Source organism: Doryrhamphus excisus, linkage group LG13, assembly GCF_037039965.1.
Source record: "Doryrhamphus excisus strain RoL-2023G ecotype Guam linkage group LG13, RoL_Dexc_Guam_v1.1, whole genome shotgun sequence".
In the NCBI taxonomy this organism is placed as follows: domain Eukaryota; kingdom Metazoa; phylum Chordata; class Actinopteri; order Syngnathiformes; family Syngnathidae; genus Doryrhamphus; species Doryrhamphus excisus.
This window is the reverse complement of record NC_136369.1, coordinates 19,006,501-19,012,500: the sequence shown is the minus strand read 5'-3', so window position 1 is coordinate 19,012,500 and position 6,000 is coordinate 19,006,501.

Here is a 6,000-nt window from a genome sequence, read left to right as displayed (position 1 = left end):
TCTGCACCTCTTTCTGCAGTGTTTCCGTGGACCATTCATTCATTCATTCATTTTCTACCGCTTATCCTCACGAATCCTCAGCCAATCACAGGGCACCTTTAGACAAACAACCATTCAAACTCACATTCATACCTATGGACAATTTGGAGTCGCTAATTAACCTAGCATGTTTTTGGAATGTGGGAGGAAACAGGAGTACCCGGAAAAAAGAACATGCAAACTCCACACAGAGATGGCCGAGGGTGGGTCTGCGTGCTAACCACACGACCGCCGTGCAACCTATACTGCTGACATATAGTAATAATAATAATAATAACATTAATAATAATAATCATTATCATCGTTATTATTATTCTATAATCATAATTATTATTTTTATTATTATTAATTATTACTATTATTATTATTATTAGTAGTAATTATTATTATTATTATTATTGTTATTATTATTATTATTTTCTGCACTTTGTATTGAGTTGTGGACTCCTATAGAGCAGCTACACACAATAACTGGGTTATTATTATTATTATTATTATTATTATTATTATTATTATTATTATTATTATTATTATTATTATTACCAACAAACCAGGACGTGGACTTCCTGCTTCCTTCCTCCAACCCCAGCCCTCCTCCAGATCCACCCACTTTGCTGTGATTGGTCACACTCACAAGCGTTCTTGAGGACTTCCGGATACGTAGGTCTGCGTTTACTGAGTGCAGGCAATCTTGCAGCCCATATAAGGAAGTCGACCTCATTGTAGGTCAGTAGAACTGATTAAAAAAACCGAGACAAGAATACAACATTGTTACAAAATGTATTGGTCGCATAATAGGACCAACAAAAAGGCTATTCAATGACTTTTTAAATAATAACAGATGATATAAAATCAGGATAAATGATAACAGACACTATGGCACACAGACCTTGTTAACACCATAAGCTTGGAGTGTTTCTCATATTAGTACATTGTGTGCTTTGCTCAATCAGTTCCATAATTTAAGTCTACATACATACGGTTTTTAGGCCCGTGCACGCACCAAAATGATGATGATCCATAACCATTAGCACCCTCGGCCGAAAATTACTGTATGCACATCCCTTATAAAGCGACAGGGAAGCGGCTAAGATGCTTTTAACAGCGGCAATAATCAAATAATATACGGTTATGCGCCACAACGCCCTACTCTGCATCTTTTTTGCGCACGCTATATTGGATGAATAATAACAATCCATATAAAGCAAATATCAGCACAGGAATAAATCATGATTTGGGTGCTGCGTGAGCATCGGGTAAGTGTGGGGCTAAATCACCCTCTTATAGAACGTACGGCCTAACCGTAATCTTGCTAATCGCCTGTTTCTGCAACAGCAGCATTGTGAAAAGATGGTGATGGTTTTATTTGTTTTGGATATGTTTAAAGTTATATTAAAGTACATTGACGTGTTTGAAAAGGAGCAGGAAGAAGCACATTTTTTTCAACAGTTTGTAATAAGGAAATAAACATATACATACAATATATGTATTATTAGGTAAAAAAAAAACAATTAGTCGTAACATTTAGACTTTTTTCACTTTTAAAAATAATATTAAAAAAAATTAGAACATGCCGCAGGCCAGTAATGGCTGCGTTCTCTTATGCAATGTTGGATTAAAACATGGTTGTCCAAAATGCAGCCTGGGGGCCATTTGTGGCCCGCAGCTTTTTTTTTTTTGGTCTTCAGCATATTCTAAAATACAACTAAACAATAAAAAAATACCACAAAAATTTTAAAAAGAGCAGTAATATTTTCAAGACAATAAGGAGAATAATGTTATACTATTAATAGCAAAAAAATGTACAAAGATTCGATGATGAAATGAGATGAGAAAAAAAAAACGAAGAATACATTTTTGGAAAATTAGGTTCGGAAAAGTGATGTTATGATAATAAAGTCAAAATATTATTAGAATAAAATCCAAATATTTAAAGAAAAAAATATTCTTAAAAATAAATAAAAATAGCAAAAAAACATTAAAAATTAAATACTTTAGAAGATCAAAAATAGTCATAAATGAGAGTAAAAATTGTTATGCAATGTTGGAAAACAGGGTTGTCCAAAATGCAGCCTGGGGGCCATTTGTGGCACTCAGCTGTTTTTTCTTGGACTTCAGCACATTCTAAAATACAACTTAACATGAAAAAAAACGCCACAAAAATTAGAAAAAAACAGTAATATATACAAGACAATAAGGAGAATAATGTTATACTATTATTAGCAAAAAAATGTACAAAGATTCAATGATGAAATGAGATGAAAAAAACGAAGAATACATTTTTGGAAAATTAGGTTGGGAAAAGTTATATGATAATAAAGTCAAAATATATATAATATATATATTTAAATATAATATTTAAGGAAAAATATTCTTAAAAATAAATAAAAATAGCAAAAAAACATTAAAAATTAAATACTTTAGAAGATCAAAAATAGTAATAAATGAGAGTAAAAAATATTTTAAAAATTAATGCCGGATATACAGTAGATTAAGCAATAACTGAATAAAAAATGAGGAAGGAAGCATTGTACAAAAAATTGTACAAAGATTTGATGATAAAATGAGATGAGAAAAAAACGAAGAATACATATTTGGAAAATTAGGTTGGGAAAAGTTATATTATGATAATAAAGTCTAAATATTATGAAAATAAAATCCAAATATTTAAAGAAAAAATATTCTTAAAAATAAATAAAAAATAGCAAAAAAACATTAAATACTTTAGAAGATCAAAAATAGTCATAAATGAGAGTAAAAAACTTTACAAAATTAATATGATAAATCTATAAATCTATAAATATATATCAACATCTAATGATATACAGTAGATTAAGCAATAACTGAATAAAAAATGGCAAAATAATTAAATATATTGATCTTTATTGTTTTAAACTGTACAAGCATTTGCTGTGGAAATTAATAACTGATCATTGTCAGATGTTCTCCGCAAGTAAATAGTCTGCGTGTGACCGAGTTTTATTTCTTCATATGCAACGTACCGTTATCTAACAGTGTCCGGGCTGTCTCCCCAGCCAGGTAAAGTACAGTGTCGGAAGTGGCAACAACATTGCGCATTAATCCCCACCTGACACTAATACTTGATGTATGATTGACCCGCACGCCCCTCCCCTTCCAAGCCGCACACTGCACATTACAATCTGGGCCATATGGCAACACATTAGCCCTTGCACCCCTCCAGCAGGATAATCTCTGCGCTCTCTGGCAATGCTATTTCTTTGCAGATTTCTTTGCACAATAATTGCATGACAGTGTCGGGACGGATTTAAAAGGCGGTCCTGCGTCACTGGACAGAAGAAGAGGAGGAGCGTTTCGGGACCCACAGGAAGAGGAAGGAAACTTAAGCTGTGATCAAGGGAGCTTTGCACACACACACACACACACCTTAAAGACTTGATGGTATGCAAATTATTGCTGTATAGAAAATGGATGTATGAATGTATGGATGGAGGTAAATTGATATTTTCATCCCCCTCTAGAAGACAGTAGCACCTGGAAGTGCCGAGATATTTGGGTTGCATGAAATCATAAAAAAACACCAATTAACATATCTGTTTATTTTAATAGCAAGAACAACAGTCATACCTAGCATAATCAGAATATATTCTACATTATAATCACATATTTTAATCAGGGAAAAACAGTAAATATATTATATATTTATTATATCAAAATATTTATAAAAAGGCTTGTATTCTATTTATAATAATTATAATGATCTAATGATAATTATTAATAATAAATTAATAATTATGATATAATGAATTATAATGATCATTATTATGAGAACGCAGTAGTAGTCGTAGTGTATTTTTTTCATTTTATTGTTTATCAGTAGTACAAGTAGTAGTCGTACATTTGTTTTGTAGTGCACTCCATTTGAACTCTCATCATTACTATTATTATTTTTCCTTTTTGTCATGCAAGAAGTCATACTGTTCTTTTGTACAGCGAACTAGAAGGTACTAAACCAACAGCACCTCTGCTGGTTGCAGACAACTAGTGCACTCCATTTGAACTCTCATCATTACTATTATTATTTTTCCGTTTTGTCATGCAGGAAGTCATACTGTTCTTTTGTACAGCAAACTAGAAGGTACTAAACCAACAGCGCCTCTGCTGGTTGCAAACAACTAGTGCACTCCATTTGAACTCTCATCATTACTATTATTATTTTTCTTTTTTGTCATGCAAGAAGTCATATGTTCTTTTGTACAGCAAATAGAAGGGACTAAACCAACAGCGCCTCTGCTGGTTGCAGACAACTAGTGCACTCCATTTGAACTCTGATCATTACTATTATTATTTTCCTTTTTGTCATGCAAGAAGTCCTACTGTTCTTTTGTACAGCAAGCTAGAAGGTAACAAACCAACAGCGCCTCTGCTGGTTTCAGACAACTTGTGCACTCCATTTGAACTCTCATCATTACTATTATTATTTTTCCTTTTTGTCATGCAAGAAGTCATACTGTTCTTTTGTACAGAAAACTAGAAGGTACTAAACCAACAGCGCCTCTGCTGGTTACAAACAACTAGTGCACTCCATTTGAAGTCTCATCATTACTATTATTATTATTTTTCCTTTTTGTCATGCAAGAAGTCATACTGTTCTTTTGTACAGAAAACTAGAAGGTACTAAACCAACAGCACCTCTCCTGGTTGCAGACAACCAGTGCACTCCATTTGAAGTCTCATCATTACTATTATTATTTTTCCTTTTTGTCATGCAAGAAGTCATACTGTTCTTTTGTACAGCGAACTAGAAGGTACTAAACCAACAGCACCTCTGCTGGTTGCAGACAACTAGTGCACTCCATTTGAACTCTCATCATTACTATTATTATTTTTCCGTTTTGTCATGCAGGAAGTCATACTGTTCTTTTGTACAGCAAACTAGAAGGTACTAAACCAACAGCACCTCTGCTGGTTGCAGACAACTAGTGCACTCCATTTGAACTCTGATCATTACTATTATTATTTTCCTTTTTGTCATGCAAGAAGTCCTACTGTTCTTTTGTACAGCAAGCTAGAAGGTAACAAACCAACAGCGCCTCTGCTGGTTTCAGACAACTTGTGCACTCCATTTGAACTCTCATCATTACTATTATTATTTTTCCTTTTTGTCATGCAAGAAGTCATACTGTTCTTTTGTACAGAAAACTAGAAGGTACTAAACCAACAGCGCCTCTGCTGGTTACAAACAACTAGTGCACTCAATTTGAAGTCTCATCATTACTATTATTATTTTTCCTTTTTGTCATGCAAGAAGTCATACTGTTCTTTTGTTAAGCAAAATAGAAGGTACTAAACCAACAGCACCTCTCCTGGTTGCAGACAACTAGTGCACTCCATTTGAAGTCTCATCATTACTATTATTATTTTTCCTGTTTGTCATGCAAGAAGTCATGCTGTTCTTTTGTACAGCAAGCTAGAAGGTAACAAACCAACAGCGCCTCTGCTGGTGTCAGACAACTTGTGCACTCCATTTGAACTCTCATCATTGCTATTATTATTATTTTTCCTTTTGGCATGCAAGAAGTCATACTGTTCTTTTGTACAGAAAACTAGAAGGTACTAAACCAACAGCACCTCTCCTGGTTGCAGACAACTAGTGCACTCCATTTGAACTCTCATCATTACTATTATTATTTTTCCTGTTTGTCATGCAAGAAGTCATACTGTTCTTTTGTACAGCAAGCTAGAAGGTAACAAATCAACAGCGCCTCTGCTGGTGTCAGACAACTTGTGCACTCCATTTGAACTCTCATCATTACTATTATTATTTTTCCTTTTTGTCATGCAAGAAGTCATACTGTTCTTTTGTACAGCAAACTATAAGGTACTAAACCAACAGCACCTCTGCTGGTTGCAGACAACTAGTGCACTCCATTTGAACTCTCATCATTACTATTATTATTTTTCCTTTTTGTAATGCAAGAA